The sequence below is a fragment of the Trichomycterus rosablanca genome, chromosome 2 (assembly GCF_030014385.1).
Source record: "Trichomycterus rosablanca isolate fTriRos1 chromosome 2, fTriRos1.hap1, whole genome shotgun sequence".
NCBI classification, from domain to species: domain Eukaryota; kingdom Metazoa; phylum Chordata; class Actinopteri; order Siluriformes; family Trichomycteridae; genus Trichomycterus; species Trichomycterus rosablanca.
This window is the reverse complement of record NC_085989.1, coordinates 16,489,922-16,509,322: the sequence shown is the minus strand read 5'-3', so window position 1 is coordinate 16,509,322 and position 19,401 is coordinate 16,489,922. Positions and strand designations below refer to the sequence as shown.

Genomic DNA, 19,401 nt, shown 5'->3' with positions numbered 1-19,401 from the left:
ATTTACGTTGCCAACTTCTAAGAAAGTATAACAATGTGTCATTTTGGTTTGATTATTCTGATCAGATTTTAACGGGACAACTGATAAGTTATTTTTATAGAACAGCAAAGGAGCACGTGGTTAAAGGAGGGCTCGTCCGGGATTTGAACCCGGGACCTCTCGCACCCAAAGCGAAAATCATACCCCTAGACCAACGAGCCATCTGAGAAGTTGTCAATGTGTTATTTTGATGTGCGTGACTGACCGTCAAAACTCTGTTGTCTGCCTGAGCTGGGAAGTGTATTCGGTGCTTTCATGAGAAAACTCAAAGCACAGAATGGTTAAAACTTAAAAAAAATATTTCAAGGCTCCAAATAGTACAAACTGGTTTTAATTAGTCAACTGTCAAGACGCATTTGAAAGCTTTGCGCTGTTTTAATAAAGTGCCTTTGTGGCACCATGTAATTAGGCAGGCATAAAAGTTTTTAATTACTCATTTGGAAATCGTTACACAACACCCTGTCTATAAATCTGTACTTTAACATTTCTGTTGTGGAGATGCGTCTAGCGTTAACTTGTTTTCAAACATCTGGCAATCCCAAACGTGCACGTTTCCTAATAGACGCCGGGAAAAATCACCCAAGAACGACTGATTTCTGACAGACAATCAGGCATTAAGACATTTTTTTTTCGTATCCTAATAAATATTAGACGCTATAAATGAAGCTGTCTGTTTGTTGTTGTTGTTTGTTTTGTATTTAATGCTTTGCGTTGTAACATTATCTCAGACTTAACGTCCATTAAATTTACCCGAATATATCCGTATCCGAAACATATTCAAAGGCAACATTTTTTCCAAAAAAAATAAATAAACTGTTTGGCTGTTTACGTCGTGTAATACATTTATCTACCAAAACTGCACAATCCGAACGTTGTGACGCTGTGTATAAAAGGTACGTTACACAAGAGAATGATACCTTTAATAGCCTTTGTTATTTATTTATTTATTACACCTGATACGTTCGTTTTACAACGCCGACTCTCGCACCCAAAGCGAGAATCATACGCCTAGACCAACGCTGCGTGACTGACCGTAAAAACTCTGTTGTCTGTTTGAGCTAGGAAATGTATTCAGTGCTTGCATGGAAATAATCAAGGCACAGAATGATTAAAACTCGTTAAAGAGTTGAAACATGAAATATATTTAAAGGCTCATATAAGTAGAATTAAAAGTTAATGCGTGCTTTTTCAATCAAAATCAAAAAAGGTCTTTAAGCAAAGCGATCTGACTGAAAATAGAGTGTGAACGCCATTGTTACACTTACAGGCTGACCTTATTTATGATGCTGCGTTTCAGTGAGCAACGACGTAACGAGTTTCATATTACCTGTTGCCTTTTTTATTCATTTTTTATACCTGATACGTTTGTTTTACAATGCCGACTCTCGCACCCAAAGCGAGAATCTTACGCCTAGACCAACGCTGCGTGACTGACCGTCGAAAGTCTGTTGTCTGGTTGAGCTAGGAAGTGTAGTCAGTGCTTGCATGACAAAACTCAAGGCACAGAATGATAAAACTCTTTAAAGAGTTGAAACATGAAACATATTTAAAGGCTCCAAATAGTAAAAACTGGTTTAACTGTTTTTAAGCTTCAAATTTTAAGCTAAAGGGTAGAATTGTAGTAATGTGTCATTGCATCCACATGGAAAGCTGTTCACGTTTTGCCCTTTAATCGCTTCCTCCTTTCATTTCCATTTGCACACTGTGATAAGAACAAGGGCTCGTCCGGGATTTGAACCCCGGACCTCTCGCACCCTAAGCGAGAATCATACCCCTAGACCAACGAGCCAGCTGGGACAGGGCACAAGGTTGACTGGTTGCACTGGCAAGTGTATTTATGACAAAACAAAACTCAATGCAGAGCTTCATTAAAGCATTTTGAACACTTTAAGCATGAGGTGTCATTAAGGGCTTGATGTTGTAAGAACTTATTTTGCTTTGTCAAATGAAAAGACTTTTGACAGGAGCTGTGTTCAAGACTTTATGCTTCGCGCCGTTTACCTTATGTATCATGTTTATCAGCCCAAACTGTACAATACAAACGTTGTGACGCTGTGTTTAATCGGTTAGTTATACAAAAGATTTTGCAATATTTACGTTGCCAACTTCTAAGAAAGTATAACAATGTGTCATTTTGGTTTGATTATTCTGATCAGATTTTAACGGGACAACTGATAAGTTATTTTTATAGAACAGCAAAGGAGCACTTGGTTAAAGGAGGGCTCGTCCGGGATTTGAACCCGGGACCTCTCGCACCCAAAGCGAAAATCATACCCCTAGACCAACGAGCCACCTGAGAAGTTGTCAATGTGTTATTTTGATGTGCGTGACTGACCGTCAAAACTCTGTTGTCTGCCTGAGCTGGGAAGTGTATTCGGTGCTTTCATGAGAAAACTCAAAGCACAGAATGGTTAAAACTTAAAAAAAATATTTCAAGGCTCCAAATAGTACAAACTGGTTTTAATTAGTCAACTGTCAAGACTAGGAAGCATTTGAAAGCTTTGCGCTGTTTTAATAAAGTGCCTTTGTGGCCCCATGTAATTAGGCAGGCTTTACATGTTTATCAATTTAATACCACCTTTGTTTTCTAATTGCACACTGTGATTACATTTTGAAGAGACATTTTGATAAGTCAACGTTCTTTAGTGAAAGAGCACGGGATTAAGGAAGGGCTCGACTCGGATTTTATCAGGAAACCCACGCAACCTTAACTTTTGCAGAATAAAAGTTTTTAATTACTCATTTGGAAATCGTTACACAACACCCTGTCTATAAATCTGTACTTTAACATTTCTGTTGTGGAGATGCGTCTAGCGTTAACTTGTTTTCAAACATCTGGCAATCCCAAACGTGCACGTTTCCTAATAGACGCCGGGAAAAATCACCCAAGAACGACTGATTTCTGACAGACAATAAGGCATTAAGACATTTTTTTTTCGTATCCTAATAAATATTAGACGCTATAAATGAAGCTGTCTGTTTTTTGTTGTTGTTTGTTTTGTATTTAATGCTTTGCGTTGTAACATTATCTCAGACTTAACGTCCATTAAATTTACCCGAATATATCCGTATCCGAAACATATTCAAAGGCAACATTTTTTCCAAAAAAAAAAAAAAAACTGTTTTGCTGTTTACGTCGTGTAATACATTTATCTACCAAAACTGCACAATCCGAACGTTGTGACGCTGTGTATAAAAGGTACGTTACACAAGAGAATGATACCTTTGATAGCCTTTGTTATTTATTTATTTATTACACCTGATACGTTCGTTTTACAACGCCGACTCTCGCACCCAAAGCGAGAATCATACGCCTAGACCAACGCTGCGTGACTGACCGTAAAAACTCTGTTGTCTGTTTGAGCTAGGAAATGTATTCAGTGCTTGCATGGAAATAATCAAGGCACAGAATGATTAAAACTCGTTAAAGAGTTGAAACATGAAATATATTTAAAGGCTCATATAAGTAGAATTAAAAGTTAATGCGTGCTTTTTCAATCAAAATCAAAAAAGGTCTTTAAGCAAAGCGATCTGACTGAAAATAGAGTGTGAACGCCATTGTTACACTTACAGGCTGACCTTATTTATGATGCTGCGTTTCAGTGAGCAACGACGTAACGAGTTTCATATTACCTGTTGCCTTTTTTATTCATTTTTTATACCTGATACGTTTGTTTTACAATGCCGACTCTCGCACCCAAAGCGAGAATCTTACGCCTAGACCAACGCTGCGTGACTGACCGTAAAAACTCTGTTGTCTGTTTGAGCTAGGAAATGTATTCAGTGCTTGCATGACAAAACTCAAGGCACAGAATGATAAAACTCTTTAAAGAGTTGAAACATGAAACATATTTAAAGGCTCATATAAGTAGAATTAAAAGTTAATGCGTGCTTTTTCAATCAAAATCAAAAAAGGTCTTAAGCAAAGCGATCTGACTGAAAATAGAGTGTGAACGCCATTGTTACACTTACAGGCTGACCTTATTTATGATGCTGCGTTTCAGTGAGCAACGACGTAACGAGTTTCATATTACCTGTTGCCTTTTTTATTAATTTTTTATACCTGATACGTTTGTTTTACAATGCCGACTCTCGCACCCAAAGCGATAATCTTACGCCTAGACCAACGCTGCGTGACTGACCGTCGAAAGTCTGTTGTCTGGTTGAGCTAGGAAGTGTAGTCAGTGCTTGCATGACAAAACTCAAGGCACAGAATGATAAAACTCTTTAAAGAGTTGAAACATGAAACATATTTAAAGGCTCCAAATAGTAAAAACTGGTTTAACTGTTTTTAAGCTTCAAATTTTAAGCTGAAGGGTAGAATTGTAGTAATGTGTCATTGCATCCACATGGAAAGCTGTTCACGTTTTGCCCTTTAATCGCTTCCTCCTTTCATTTCCATTTGCACACTGTGATAAGAACAAGGGCTTGTCTGGGATTTGAACCCGGGACCTCTCGCACCCTAAGCGAGAATCATACCCCTAGACCAACGAGCCAGCCGGGACAGGGCACAAGGTTGACTGGTTGCACTGGCAAGTGTATTTATGACAAAACAAAACTCAATGCAGAGCTTCATTAAAGCATTTTGAACACTTTAAGCATGAGGTGTCATTAAGGGCTTGATGTTGTAAGAACTTATTTTGCTTTGTCAAATGAAAAGACTTTTGACAGGAGCTGTGTTCAAGACTTTATGCTTCGCGCCGTTTACCTTATGTATCATGTTTATCAGCCCAAACTGTACAATACAAACGTTGTGACGCTGTGTTTAATCGGTTAGTTATACAAAAGATTTTGCAACATTTACGTTGCCAACTTCTAAGAAAGTATAACAATGTGTCATTTTGGTTTGATTATTCTGATCAGATTTTAACGGGACAACTGATAAGTTATTTTTATAGAACAGCAAAGGAGCACGTGGTTAAAGGAGGGCTCGTCCGGGATTTGAACCCGGGACCTCTCGCACCCAAAGCGAAAATCATACCCCTAGGCCAACGAGCCATCTAAGAAGTTGTCAATGTGTTATTTTGATGTGCGTGACTGACCGTCAAAACTGTGTTGTCTGCCTGAGCTGGGAAGTGTATTCGGTGCTTTCATGAGAAAACTCAAAGCACAGAATGGTTAAAACTTAAAAAAAATATTTCAAGGCTCCAAATAGTACAAACTGGTTTTAATTAGTCAACTGTCAAGACTAGGAAGCATTTGAAAGCTTTGCGCTGTTTTAATAAAGTGCCTTTGTGGCCCCATGTAATTAGGCAGGCTTTACATGTTTATCAATTTAATACCACCTTTGTTTTCTAATTGCACACTGTCATTACATTTTGAAGAGACATTTTGATAAGTCAACGTTCTTTAGTGAAAGAGCACGGGATTAAGGAAGGGCTCGACTCGGATTTTATCAGGAAACCCACGCAACCTTAACTTTTGCAGAATAAAAGTTTTTAATTACTCATTTGGAAATCGTTACACAACACCCTGTCTATAAATCTGTACTTTAACATTTCTGTTGTGGAGATGCGTCTAGCGTTAACTTGTTTTCAAACATCTGGCAATCCCAAACGTGCACGTTTCCTAATAGACGCCGGGAAAAATCACCCAAGAACGACTGATTTCTGACAGACAATAAGGCATTAAGACATTTTTTTTTCGTATCCTAATAAATATTAGACGCTATAAATGAAGCTGTCTGTTTTTTGTTGTTGTTTGTTTTGTATTTAATGCTTTGCGTTGTAACATTATCTCAGACTTAACGTCCATTAAATTTACCCGAATATATCCGTATCCGAAACATATTCAAAGGCAACATTTTTTCCAAAAAAAAAAATAAACTGTTTGGCTGTTTACGTCGTGTAATACATTTATCTACCAAAACTGCACAATCCGAACGTTGAGACGCTGTGTATAAAAGGTACGTTACACAAGAGAATGATACCTTTGATAGCCTTTGTTATTTATTTATTTATTACACCTGATACGTTCGTTTTACAACACCGACTCTCGCACCCAAAGCGAGAATCATACGCCTAGACCAACGCTGCGTGACTGACCGTAAAAACTCTGTTGTCTGTTTGAGCTAGGAAATGTATTCAGTGCTTGCATGGAAATAATCAAGGCACAGAATGATTAAAACTCGTTAAAGAGTTGAAACATGAAATATATTTAAAGGCTCATATAAGTAGAATTAAAAGTTAATGCGTGCTTTTTCAATCAAAATCAAAAAAGGTCTTTAAGCAAAGCGATCTGACTGAAAATAGAGTGTGAACGCCATTGTTACACTTACAGGCTGACCTTATTTATGATGCTGCGTTTCAGTGAGCAACGACGTAACGAGTTTCATATTACCTGTTGCCTTTTTTATTCATTTTTTATACCTGATACGTTTGTTTTACAATGCCGACTCTCGCACCCAAAGCGAGAATCTTACGCCTAGACCAACGCTGCGTGACTGACCGTCGAAAGTCTGTTGTCTGGTTGAGCTAGGAAGTGTAGTCAGTGCTTGCATGACAAAACTCAAGGCACAGAATGATAAAACTCTTTAAAGAGTTGAAACATGAAACATATTTAAAGGCTCCAAATAGTAAAAACTGGTTTAACTGTTTTTAAGCTTCAAATTTTAAGCTAAAGGGTAGAATTGTAGTAATGTGTCATTGCATCCACATGGAAAGCTGTTCACGTTTTGCCCTTTAATCGCTTCCTCCTTTCATTTCCATTTGCACACTGTGATAAGAACAAGGGCTCGTCCGGGATTTGAACCCGGGACCTCTCGCACCCTAAGCGAGAATCATACCCCTAGACCAACGAGCCAGCTGGGACAGGGCACAAGGTTGACTGGTTGCACTGGCAAGTGTATTTATGACAAAACAAAACTCAATGCAGAGCTTCATTAAAGCATTTTGAACACTTTAAGCATGAGGTGTCATTAAGGGCTTGATGTTGTAAGAACTTATTTTGCTTTGTCAAATGAAAAGACTTTTGACAGGAGCTGTGTTCAAGACTTTATGCTTCGCGCCGTTTACCTTATGTATCATGTTTATCAGCCCAAACTGTACAATACAAACGTTGTGACGCTGTGTTTAATCGGTTAGTTATACAAAAGATTTTGCAATATTTACGTTGCCAACTTCTAAGAAAGTATAACAATGTGTCATTTTGGTTTGATTATTCTGATCAGATTTTAACGGGACAACTGATAAGTTATTTTTATAGAACAGCAAAGGAGCACTTGGTTAAAGGAGGGCTCGTCCGGGATTTGAACCCGGGACCTCTCGCACCCAAAGCGAAAATCATACCCCTAGACCAACGAGCCACCTGAGAAGTTGCCAATGTGTTATTTTGATGTGCGTGACTGACCGTCAAAACTGTGTTGTCTGCCTGAGCTGGGAAGTGTATTCGGTGCTTTCATGAGAAAACTCAAAGCACAGAATGGTTAAAACTTAAAACAAATATTTCAAGACTCCAAATAGTACAAACTGGTTTTAATTAGTCAACTGTCAAGACTAGGAAGCATTTGAAAGCTTTGCGCTGTTTTAATAAAGTGCCTTTGTGGCCCCATGTAATTAGGCAGGCTTTACATGTTTATCAATTTAATACCACCTTTGTTTTCTAATTGCACACTGTGATTACATTTTGAAGAGACATTTTGATAAGTCAACGTTCTTTAGTGAAAGAGCACGGGATTAAGGAAGGGCTCGACTCGGATTTTATCAGGAAACCCACGCAACCTTAACTTTTGCAGAATAAAAGTTTTTAATTACTCATTTGGAAATCGTTACACAACACCCTGTCTATAAATCTGTACTTTAACATTTCTGTTGTGGAGATGCGTCTAGCGTTAACTTGTTTTCAAACATCTGGCAATCACAAACGTGCACGTTTCCTAATAGACGCCGGGAAAAATCACCCAAGAACGACTGATTTCTGACAGATAATCAGGCATTAAGACATTTTTTTTTCGTATCCTAATAAATATTAGACGCTATAAATGAAGCTGTCTGTTTTTTGTTGTTGTTTGTTTTGTATTTAATGCTTTGCGTTGTAACATTATCTCAGACTTAACGTCCATTAAATTTACCCGAATATATCCGTATCCGAAACATATTCAAAGGCAACATTTTTTCCAAAAAAAATAAATAAACTGTTTTGCTGTTTACGTCGTGTAATACATTTATCTACCAAAACTGCACAATCCGAACGTTGTGACGCTGTGTATAAAAGGTACGTTACACAAGAGAATGATACCTTTGATAGCCTTTGTTATTTATTTATTTATTACACCTGATACGTTCGTTTTACAACGCCGACTCTCGCACCCAAAGCGAGAATCATACGCCTAGACCAACGCTGCGTGACTGACCGTAAAAACTCTGTTGTCTGTTTGAGCTAGGAAATGTATTCAGTGCTTGCATGGAAATAATCAAGGCACAGAATGATTAAAACTCGTTAAAGAGTTGAAACATGAAATATATTTAAAGGCTCATATAAGTAGAATTAAAAGTTAATGCGTGCTTTTTCAATCAAAATCAAAAAAGGTCTTTAAGCAAAGCGATCTGACTGAAAATAGAGTGTGAACGCCATTGTTACACTTACAGGCTGACCTTATTTATGATGCTGCGTTTCAGTGAGCAACGACGTAACGAGTTTCATATTACCTGTTGCCTTTTTTATTCATTTTTTATACCTGATACGTTTGTTTTACAATGCCGACTCTCGCACCCAAAGCGAGAATCTTACGCCTAGACCAACGCTGCGTGACTGACCGTCGAAAGTCTGTTGTCTGGTTGAGCTAGGAAGTGTAGTCAGTGCTTGCATGACAAAACTCAAGGCACAGAATGATAAAACTCTTTAAAGAGTTGAAACATGAAACATATTTAAAGGCTCCAAATAGTAAAAACTGGTTTAACTGTTTTTAAGCTTCAAATTTTAAGCTAAAGGGTAGAATTGTAGTAATGTGTCATTGCATCCACATGGAAAGCTGTTCACGTTTTGCCCTTTAATCGCTTCCTCCTTTCATTTCCATTTGCACACTGTGATAAGAACAAGGGCTTGTCTGGGATTTGAACCCGGGACCTCTCGCACCCTAAGCGAGAATCATACCCCTAGACCAACGAGCCAGCCGGGACAGGGCACAAGGTTGACTGGTTGCACTGGCAAGTGTATTTATGACAAAACAAAACTCAATGCAGAGCTTCATTAAAGCATTTTGAACACTTTAAGCATGAGGTGTCATTAAGGGCTTGATGTTGTAAGAACTTATTTTGCTTTGTCAAATGAAAAGACTTTTGACAGGAGCTGTGTTCAAGACTTTATGCTTCGCGCCGTTTACCTTATGTATCATGTTTATCAGCCCAAACTGTACAATACAAACGTTGTGACGCTGTGTTTAATCGGTTAGTTATACAAAAGATTTTGCAACATTTACGTTGCCAACTTCTAAGAAAGTATAACAATGTGTCATTTTGGTTTGATTATTCTGATCAGATTTTAACGGGACAACTGATAAGTTATTTTTATAGAACAGCAAAGGAGCACGTGGTTAAAGGAGGGCTCGTCCGGGATTTGAACCCGGGACCTCTCGCACCCAAAGCGAAAATCATACCCCTAGACCAACGAGCCATCTGAGAAGTTGTCAATGTGTTATTTTGATGTGCGTGACTGACCGTCAAAACTCTGTTGTCTGCCTGAGCTGGGAAGTGTATTCGGTGCTTTCATGAGAAAACTCAAAGCACAGAATGGTTAAAACTTAAAAAAAATATTTCAAGGCTCCAAATAGTACAAACTGGTTTTAATTAGTCAACTGTCAAGACGCATTTGAAAGCTTTGCGCTGTTTTAATAAAGTGCCTTTGTGGCCCCATGTAATTAGGCAGGCATAAAAGTTTTTAATTACTCATTTGGAAATCGTTACACAACACCCTGTCTATAAATCTGTACTTTAACATTTCTGTTGTGGAGATGCGTCTAGCGTTAACTTGTTTTCAAACATCTGGCAATCCCAAACGTGCACGTTTAATAGACGCCGGGAAAAATCACCCAAGAACGACTGATTTCTGACAGACAATCAGGCATCAAGACATTTTTTTTCGTATCCTAATAAATATTAGACGCTATAAATGAAGCTGTCTGTTTGTTGTTGTTGTTTGTTTTGTATTTAATGCTTTGCGTTGTAACATTATCTCAGACTTAACGTCCATTAAATTTACCCGAATATATCCGTATCCGAAACATATTCAAAGGCAACATTTTTTCCAAAAAAAATAAATAAACTGTTTTGCTGTTTACGTCGTGTAATACATTTATCTACCAAAACTGCACAATCCGAACGTTGTGACGCTGTGTATAAAAGGTACGTTACACAAGAGAATGATACCTTTGATAGCCTTTGTTATTTATTTATTTATTACACCTGATACGTTCGTTTTACAACGCCGACTCTCGCACCCAAAGCGAGAATCATACGCCTAGACCAACGCTGCGTGACTGACCGTAAAAACTCTGTTGTCTGTTTGAGCTAGGAAATGTATTCAGTGCTTGCATGGAAATAATCAAGGCACAGAATGATTAAAACTCGTTAAAGAGTTGAAACATGAAATATATTTAAAGGCTCATATAAGTAGAATTAAAAGTTAATGCGTGCTTTTTCAATCAAAATCAAAAAAGGTCTTTAAGCAAAGCGATCTGACTGAAAATAGAGTGTGAACGCCATTGTTACACTTACAGGCTGACCTTATTTATGATGCTGCGTTTCAGTGAGCAACGACGTAACGAGTTTCATATTACCTGTTGCCTTTTTTATTCATTTTTTATACCTGATACGTTTGTTTTACAATGCTGACTCTCGCACCCAAAGCGAGAATCTTACGCCTAGACCAACGCTGCGTGACTGACCGTCGAAAGTCTGTTGTCTGGTTGAGCTAGGAAGTGTAGTCAGTGCTTGCATGACAAAACTCAAGGCACAGAATGATAAAACTCTTTAAAGAGTTGAAACATGAAACATATTTAAAGGCTCATATAAGTAGAATTAAAAGTTAATGCGTGCTTTTTCAATCAAAATCAAAAAAGGTCTTAAGCAAAGCGATCTGACTGAAAATAGAGTGTGAACGCCATTGTTACACTTACAGGCTGACCTTATTTATGATGCTGCGTTTCAGTGAGCAACGACGTAACGAGTTTCATATTACCTGTTGCCTTTTTTATTCATTTTTTATACCTGATACGTTTGTTTTACAATGCCGACTCTCGCACCCAAAGCGAGAATCTTACGCCTAGACCAACGCTGCGTGACTGACCGTCGAAAGTCTGTTGTCTGGTTGAGCTAGGAAGTGTAGTCAGTGCTTGCATGACAAAACTCAAGGCACAGAATGATAAAACTCTTTAAAGAGTTGAAACATGAAACATATTTAAAGGCTCCAAATAGTAAAAACTGGTTTAACTGTTTTTAAGCTTCAAATTTTAAGCTAAAGGGTAGAATTGTAGTAATGTGTCATTGCATCCACATGGAAAGCTGTTCACGTTTTGCCTTTTAATCGCTTCCTCCTTTCATTTCCATTTGCACACTGTGATAAGAACAAGGGCTTGTCTGGGATTTGAACCCGGGACCTCTCGCACCCTAAGCGAGAATCATACCCCTAGACCAACGAGCCAGCCGGGACAGGGCACAAGGTTGACTGGTTGCACTGGCAAGTGTATTTATGACAAAACAAAACTCAATGCAGAGCTTCATTAAAGCATTTTGAACACTTTAAGCATGAGGTGTCATTAAGGGCTTGATGTTGTAAGAACTTATTTTGCTTTGTCAAATGAAAAGACTTTTGACAGGAGCTGTGTTCAAGACTTTATGCTTCGCGCCGTTTACCTTATGTATCATGTTTATCAGCCCAAACTGTACAATACAAACGTTGTGACGCTGTGTTTAATCGGTTAGTTATACAAAAGATTTTGCAACATTTACGTTGCCAACTTCTAAGAAAGTATAACAATGTGTCATTTTGGTTTGATTATTCTGATCAGATTTTAACGGGACAACTGATAAGTTATTTTTATAGAACAGCAAAGGAGCACGTGGTTAAAGGAGGGCTCGTCCGGGATTTGAACCCGGGACCTCTCGCACCCAAAGCGAAAATCATACCCCTAGACCAACGAGCCATCTGAGAAGTTGTCAATGTGTTATTTTGATGTGCGTGACTGACCGTCAAAACTCTGTTGTCTGCCTGAGCTGGGAAGTGTATTCGGAGCTTTCATGAGAAAACTCAAAGCACAGAATGGTTAAAACTTAAAAAAAATATTTCAAGGCTCCAAATAGTACAAACTGGTTTTAATTAGTCAACTGTCAAGACTAGGAAGCATTTGAAAGCTTTGCGCTGTTTTAATAAAGTGCCTTTGTGGCCCCATGTAATTAGGCAGGCATAAAAGTTTTTAATTACTCATTTGGAAATCGTTACACAACACCCTGTCTATAAATCTGTACTTTAACATTTCTGTTGTGGAGATGCGTCTAGCGTTAACTTGTTTTCAAACATCTGGCAATCCCAAACGTGCACGTTTCCTAATAGACGCCGGGAAAAATCACCCAAGAACGACTGATTTCTGACAGACAATAAGGCATTAAGACATTTTTTTTTCGTATCCTAATAAATATTAGACGCTATAAATGAAGCTGTCTGTTTTTTGTTGTTGTTTGTTTTGTATTTAATGCTTTGCGTTGTAACATTATCTCAGACTTAACGTCCATTAAATTTACCCGAATATATCCGTATCCGAAACATATTCAAAGGCAACATTTTTTCCAAAAAAAAAAAAAAACTGTTTGGCTGTTTACGTCGTGTAATACATTTATCTACCAAAACTGCACAATCCGAACGTTGAGACGCTGTGTATAAAAGGTACGTTACACAAGAGAATGATACCTTTGATAGCCTTTGTTATTTATTTATTTATTACACCTGATACGTTCGTTTTACAACGCCGACTCTCGCACCCAAAGCGAGAATCATACGCCTAGACCAACGCTGCGTGACTGACCGTAAAAACTCTGTTGTCTGTTTGAGCTAGGAAATGTATTCAGTGCTTGCATGGAAATAATCAAGGCACAGAATGATTAAAACTCGTTAAAGAGTTGAAACATGAAATATATTTAAAGGCTCATATAAGTAGAATTAAAAGTTAATGCGTGCTTTTTCAATCAAAATCAAAAAAGGTCTTTAAGCAAAGCGATCTGACTGAAAATAGAGTGTGAACGCCATTGTTACACTTACAGGCTGACCTTATTTATGATGCTGCGTTTCAGTGAGCAACGACGTAACGAGTTTCATATTACCTGTTGCCTTTTTTATTCATTTTTTATACCTGATACGTTTGTTTTACAATGCCGACTCTCGCACCCAAAGCGAGAATCTTACGCCTAGACCAACGCTGCGTGACTGACCGTCGAAAGTCTGTTGTCTGGTTGAGCTAGGAAGTGTAGTCAGTGCTTGCATGACAAAACTCAAGGCACAGAATGATAAAACTCTTTAAAGAGTTGAAACATGAAACATATTTAAAGGCTCCAAATAGTAAAAACTGGTTTAACTGTTTTTAAGCTTCAAATTTTAAGCTAAAGGGTAGAATTGTAGTAATGTGTCATTGCATCCACATGGAAAGCTGTTCACGTTTTGCCCTTTAATCGCTTCCTCCTTTCATTTCCATTTGCACACTGTGATAAGAACAAGGGCTCGTCCGGGATTTGAACCCAGGACCTCTCGCACCCTAAGCGAGAATCATACCCCTAGACCAACGAGCCAGCTGGGACAGGGCACAAGGTTGACTGGTTGCACTGGCAAGTGTATTTATGACAAAACAAAACTCAATGCAGAGCTTCATTAAAGCATTTTGAACACTTTAAGCATGAGGTGTCATTAAGGGCTTGATGTTGTAAGAACTTATTTTGCTTTGTCAAATGAAAAGACTTTTGACAGGAGCTGTGTTCAAGACTTTATGCTTCGCGCCGTTTACCTTATGTATCATGTTTATCAGCCCAAACTGTACAATACAAACGTTGTGACGCTGTGTTTAATCGGTTAGTTATACAAAAGATTTTGCAATATTTACGTTGCCAACTTCTAAGAAAGTATAACAATGTGTCATTTTGGTTTGATTATTCTGATCAGATTTTAACGGGACAACTGATAAGTTATTTTTATAGAACAGCAAAGGAGCACTTGGTTAAAGGAGGGCTCGTCCGGGATTTGAACCCGGGACCTCTCGCACCCAAAGCGAAAATCATACCCCTAGACCAACGAGCCATCTGAGAAGTTGTCAATGTGTTATTTTGATGTGCGTGACTGACCGTCAAAACTCTGTTGTCTGCCTGAGCTGGGAAGTGTATTCGGTGCTTTCATGGGAAAACTCAAAGCACAGAATGGTTAAAACTTAAAAAAAATATTTCAAGGCTCCAAATAGTACAAACTGGTTTTAATTAGTCAACTGTCAAGACTAGGAAGCATTTGAAAGCTTTGCGCTGTTTTAATAAAGTGCCTTTGTGGCCCCATGTAATTAGGCAGGCATAAAAGTTTTTAATTACTCATTTGGAAATCGTTACACAACACCCTGTCTATAAATCTGTACTTTAACATTTCTGTTGTGGAGATGCGTCTAGCGTTAACTTGTTTTCAAACATCTGGCAATCCCAAACGTGCACGTTTCCTAATAGACGCCGGGAAAAATCACCCAAGAACGACTGATTTCTGACAGACAATCAGGCATTAAGACATTTTTTTTTCGTATCCTAATAAATATTAGACGCTATAAATGAAGCTGTCTGTTTTTTGTTGTTGTTTGTTTTGTATTTAATGCTTTGCGTTGTAACATTATCTCAGACTGGCCCAAAGACCCATCGTGAGATACCTGTTTGTGGAGAGCAGTTATCTGGTGATGAATGCAAAGAGGCAATGTCCCTGATGAACCACTCAGCTGACAAAACGCTGGTTAATGGCAAAATGAAAGCAACGTTTAAGCACAGGCAGAAACTTATTCATGATCCAGAGAAGTCTTCTGTCATCCTAGACCTCTTCCCTTGATTTCTTGATACGACGGGCTTGGTAAGATTTGTAAATTTTTTAATTCCATCACATTAAAGTCATAGACATAATAATGGTCTTAAAACCTTGATTTCAGGTTGACCAGGATTTCACGCTGCTGTTTGGAGAGGAAGTATCAGGCAGATTTCTTGCTAAGTGGCCAACAATATTCAAGCCTAAGATAATTGCAGACTGCAAAACCCTACCCTCTAATTCACATGTGGATGATCTTCTTGCATTAGCACTCCAAGAATCTGATTATGGTAATATTATCATTCATAAGTTTTGTAATTGTGTGTAAATGTGTGCTGAAATAAAATTGTTTGCTGTTATTTTTAACATACTAGGATGGCACAGTGACCAGGCATCTATTCTGTTGCTTCTTCATCTCTTACCTCCAACATCAAAGGGCAAAAAAGTGGGAAAGATCAGTGCATCTGAAGCTGAGGACCACCTGGTGAAGCCCTGTCCCGGCTGGCTCGTTGGTCTAGGGGTATGATTCTCGCTTAGGGTGCGAGAGGTCCCGGGTTCAAATCCCGGACGAGCCCTTGTTCTTATCACAGTGTGCAAATGGAAATGAAAGGAGGAAGCGATTAAAGGGCAAAACGTGAACAGCTTTCCATGTGGATGCAATGACACGTTACTACAATTCTACCCTTTAGCTTAAAATTTGAAGCTTAAAAACAGTTAAACCAGTTTTTACTATTTGGAGCCTTTAAATATGTTTCATGTTTCAACTCTTTAAAGAGTTTTATCATTCTGTGCCTTGAGTTTTGTCATGCAAGCACTGACTACACTTCCTAGCTCAACCAGACAACAGACTTTCGACGGTCAGTCACGCAGCGTTGGTCTAGGCGTAAGATTCTCGCTTTGGGTGCGAGAGTCGGCATTGTAAAACAAACGTATCAGGTATAAAAAATGAATAAAAAAGGCAACAGGTAACATGAAACTCGTTACGTCGTTGCTCACTGAAACGCAGCATCATAAATAAGGTCAGCCTGTAAGTGTAACAATGGCGTTCACACTCTATTTTCAGTCAGATCGCTTTGCTTAAAGACCTTTTTTGATTTTGATTGAAAAAGCACGCATTAACTTTTAATTCTACTTATATGAGCCTTTAAATATATTTCATGTTTCAACTCTTTAACGAGTTTTAATCATTCTGTGCCTTGATTATTTCCATGCAAGCACTGAATACATTTCCTAGCTCAAACAGACAACAGAGTTTTTACGGTCAGTCACGCAGCGTTGGTCTAGGCGTATGATTCTCGCTTTGGGTGCGAGAGTCGGCGTTGTAAAACGAACGTATCAGGTGTAATAAATAAATAAATAACAAAGGCTATCAAAGGTATCATTCTCTTGTGTAACGTACCTTTTATACACAGCGTCACAACGTTCGGATTGTGCAGTTTTGGTAGATAAATGTATTACACGACGTAAACAGCAAAACAGTTTATTTATTTTTTTTGGAAAAAATGTTGCCTTTGAATATGTTTCGGATACGGATATATTCGGGTAAATTTAATGGACGTTAAGTCTGAGATAATGTTACAACGCAAAGCATTAAATACAAAACAAACAACAACAAAAAACAGACAGCTTCATTTATAGCGTCTAATATTTATTAGGATACGAAAAAAAAATGTCTTAATGCCTGATTGTCTGTCAGAAATCAGTCGTTCTTGGGTGATTTTTCCCGGCGTCTATTAGGAAACGTGCACGTTTGGGATTGCCAGATGTTTGAAAACAAGTTAACGCTAGACGCATCTCCACAACAGAAATGTTAAAGTACAGATTTATAGACAGGGTGTTGTGTAACGATTTCCAAATGAGTAATTAAAAACTTTTATGCCTGCCTAATTACATGGGGCCACAAAGGCACTTTATTAAAACAGCGCAAAGCTTTCAAATGCTTCCTAGTCTTGACAGTTGACTAATTAAAACCAGTTTGTACTATTTGGAGCCTTGAAATATTTTTTTTAAGTTTTAACCATTCTGTGCTTTGAGTTTTCCCATGAAAGCACCGAATACACTTCCCAGCTCAGGCAGACAACAGAGTTTTGACGGTCAGTCACGCACATCAAAATAACACATTGACAACTTCTCAGATGGCTCGTTGGTCTAGGGGTATGATTTTCGCTTTGGGTGCGAGAGGTCCCGGGTTCAAATCCCGGACGAGCCCTCCTTTAACCAAGTGCTCCTTTGCTGTTCTATAAAAATAACTTATCAGTTGTCCCGTTAAAATCTGATCAGAATAATCAAACCAAAATGACACATTGTTATACTTTCTTAGAAGTTGGCAACGTAAATGTTGCAAAATCTTTTGTATAACTAACCGATTAAACACAGCGTCACAACGTTTGTATTGTACAGTTTGGGCTGATAAACATGATACATAAGGTAAACGGCGCGAAGCATAAAGTCTTGAACACAGCTCCTGTCAAAAGTCTTTTCATTTGACAAAGCAAAATAAGTTCTTACAACATCAAGCCCTTAATGACACCTCATGCTTAAAGTGTTCAAAATGCTGATGTACTTCCGCTCTTCACCTCACTTGCTGAGTTGCGCTGAACTGTTTTCGAACTCCAGGCCAGGTACCCTGACCCACTTCGAGGATCATAGTAGTGCTCCTGTCAAGCAAAGGTTCTTTTTTTTAAGCTGGAAAGAATCAAAACACGAGTACTAGCTACACGTGTATATTTGTTCACTAATACTTACGTAGCCATTTACTGAATCTGAATCCTTCAAGTGAGGGAAAAGTGTTACTATTCCAAGGGCATATGCAATGCGGACATTCACAGGTGGGATCCTCCTTCATTAAAACCAGACAAGTAATATTAAGAAAAGTGGCCGGGATAAAATGTTGACCAATATAAAATAATGCAGTTAAAATGTATTCTTTGCTGTTTACTCACCCATGGCCTTCCACCATATCTGCTACAAGTGTGTTCACCATCTTTCTTCTAGTGCCATCAGAAAGGCCACTCGTTGTGTGATACTCCTGGAATATCTGGTCACCACCTGGCTTTGAGTGAAGTGCTACTTTGACCATCTGAAACACCAACAGATACATATGCTTTTAAACTGTGATTCACATTGTTCACAAAGGACATGTCCCCACAAAAAAACAGCCACAGTTAAATAGGAATATTTTTGCAAAACCCACTACAATTTACAGCACTTTTGAAAGTTTGCCATTTTGTATACTTTTGATGCACGTATCCATTTAAAAAAAGTCTTTTTAGATTTTTTTTTTTTTGGCATACTGACGTTTGGTCTAAAATGATGCACATATGTTTAGCTATAGTCTGGGTGATGCACTATTTAAGTAGAAAACGCTATCTGGATGTTAAAGCCACAGTTTTAAGACTGTAGGTTGCAGGGAGCAAACTGAAAAAAGTCTATTCTGCTGTTGCCTTTACTGAAAGTGGACATTTACCACAGATAAACAAAAATCTGAATCCCAAAATAAGAACTGAATACCTACCCAACAAATAGCCAAATCCTCAAAAACTTGGTCCAGCCCTTCTAATCTAAGATTGATTTCATGTTTACATGAATCAATTTTGGATATATGAAAATCGATTTTTAAAAAAATTAAACCCACCCCTACTGAATACCACAATATGGTAAACTTCAAACTCACATCTCTTGCTGTATTGGGGTCAACTGGTCCATCAATCAGCTGCCTTCGCCGTGCCTTCGTAGATTCCAGAATTACAGTTGAGCTTGATGAAGCTGAGTCCTCAGAGCAGAACGAGGTTTCAGAAGAGGATTCTTTCTCATCTGAAGAGATGCACAAAACTATTGAAAGAAATAGAGGAAAGCTTCCAGAAATAAAAGATTCATTTTTCATTTTTTTATTTAAAATAAATTTTAAGTGAGATCTTTGCACATTCAGATGCGAAGGGATTCAGAGGTTGAGAAAAGGTGGTACAGTGCAGTGAATGTCTCGTTCAATGTGTGGAAAATAGGTTGCAGAGCTGATGTCAATGATTGATAAAAAAAGAGGTGATTGTATTTGGCTGTGCCAAAGACCATAGTGTGAAGGAAGCAGCTGAATTTCCAGGTGTATCAAAGCGTAGTCATACGGGCCTACCAGCAGTGGCAACAATCCCAGTCCACATTAAGAGAAATTATCCCCCTTTTCTTACATTTTGTATATTGAAATGAACCCTCCTGTTTGATCCCCCATCCTGTATCATCCCACTCCCTGTCTCCTACACACACCCAATCCTGTCTACCCACACCTAATTGTGTTATTAAGCCCAAAGCCCTTTTGTTATCTCCTGTATTACCCATAATAAAACCAGCACC

The 19,401-nt window shown here is 38.3% G+C and overlaps 12 non-coding genes across 12 annotated transcripts; 2 read left to right on the top strand and 10 right to left on the bottom strand.

The window, feature by feature from the left end:
- Positions 1 to 128: 128 nt before the first annotated feature.
- trnap-ugg (transfer RNA proline (anticodon UGG)) lies at positions 129 to 200 on the bottom strand. The gene has a single exon. It is a non-coding gene; the product is annotated as a tRNA-Pro (tRNA).
- Positions 201 to 1,756: 1,556 nt separating this feature from the next.
- Positions 1,757 to 1,828, bottom strand: trnap-agg (transfer RNA proline (anticodon AGG)). The gene has a single exon. It is a non-coding gene; the product is annotated as a tRNA-Pro (tRNA).
- A 430-nt stretch (positions 1,829 to 2,258) lies between these two features.
- On the bottom strand, positions 2,259 to 2,330 carry trnap-ugg (transfer RNA proline (anticodon UGG)). Its single transcript has one exon. It is a non-coding gene; the product is annotated as a tRNA-Pro (tRNA).
- A 2,635-nt stretch (positions 2,331 to 4,965) lies between these two features.
- Positions 4,966 to 5,037, bottom strand: trnap-ugg (transfer RNA proline (anticodon UGG)). The gene has a single exon. It is a non-coding gene; the product is annotated as a tRNA-Pro (tRNA).
- A 1,731-nt stretch (positions 5,038 to 6,768) lies between these two features.
- Positions 6,769 to 6,840, bottom strand: trnap-agg (transfer RNA proline (anticodon AGG)). Its single transcript has one exon. It is a non-coding gene; the product is annotated as a tRNA-Pro (tRNA).
- A 430-nt stretch (positions 6,841 to 7,270) lies between these two features.
- Positions 7,271 to 7,342, bottom strand: trnap-ugg (transfer RNA proline (anticodon UGG)). Its single transcript has one exon. It is a non-coding gene; the product is annotated as a tRNA-Pro (tRNA).
- A 2,234-nt stretch (positions 7,343 to 9,576) lies between these two features.
- On the bottom strand, positions 9,577 to 9,648 carry trnap-ugg (transfer RNA proline (anticodon UGG)). Its single transcript has one exon. It is a non-coding gene; the product is annotated as a tRNA-Pro (tRNA).
- Positions 9,649 to 12,103: 2,455 nt separating this feature from the next.
- Positions 12,104 to 12,175, bottom strand: trnap-ugg (transfer RNA proline (anticodon UGG)). The gene has a single exon. It is a non-coding gene; the product is annotated as a tRNA-Pro (tRNA).
- Positions 12,176 to 13,736: 1,561 nt separating this feature from the next.
- trnap-agg (transfer RNA proline (anticodon AGG)) lies at positions 13,737 to 13,808 on the bottom strand. The gene has a single exon. It is a non-coding gene; the product is annotated as a tRNA-Pro (tRNA).
- A 430-nt stretch (positions 13,809 to 14,238) lies between these two features.
- trnap-ugg (transfer RNA proline (anticodon UGG)) lies at positions 14,239 to 14,310 on the bottom strand. Its single transcript has one exon. It is a non-coding gene; the product is annotated as a tRNA-Pro (tRNA).
- A 1,250-nt stretch (positions 14,311 to 15,560) lies between these two features.
- On the top strand, positions 15,561 to 15,632 carry trnap-agg (transfer RNA proline (anticodon AGG)). Its single transcript has one exon. It is a non-coding gene; the product is annotated as a tRNA-Pro (tRNA).
- Positions 15,633 to 17,194: 1,562 nt separating this feature from the next.
- On the top strand, positions 17,195 to 17,266 carry trnap-ugg (transfer RNA proline (anticodon UGG)). The gene has a single exon. It is a non-coding gene; the product is annotated as a tRNA-Pro (tRNA).
- Positions 17,267 to 19,401: the final 2,135 nt, after the last annotated feature.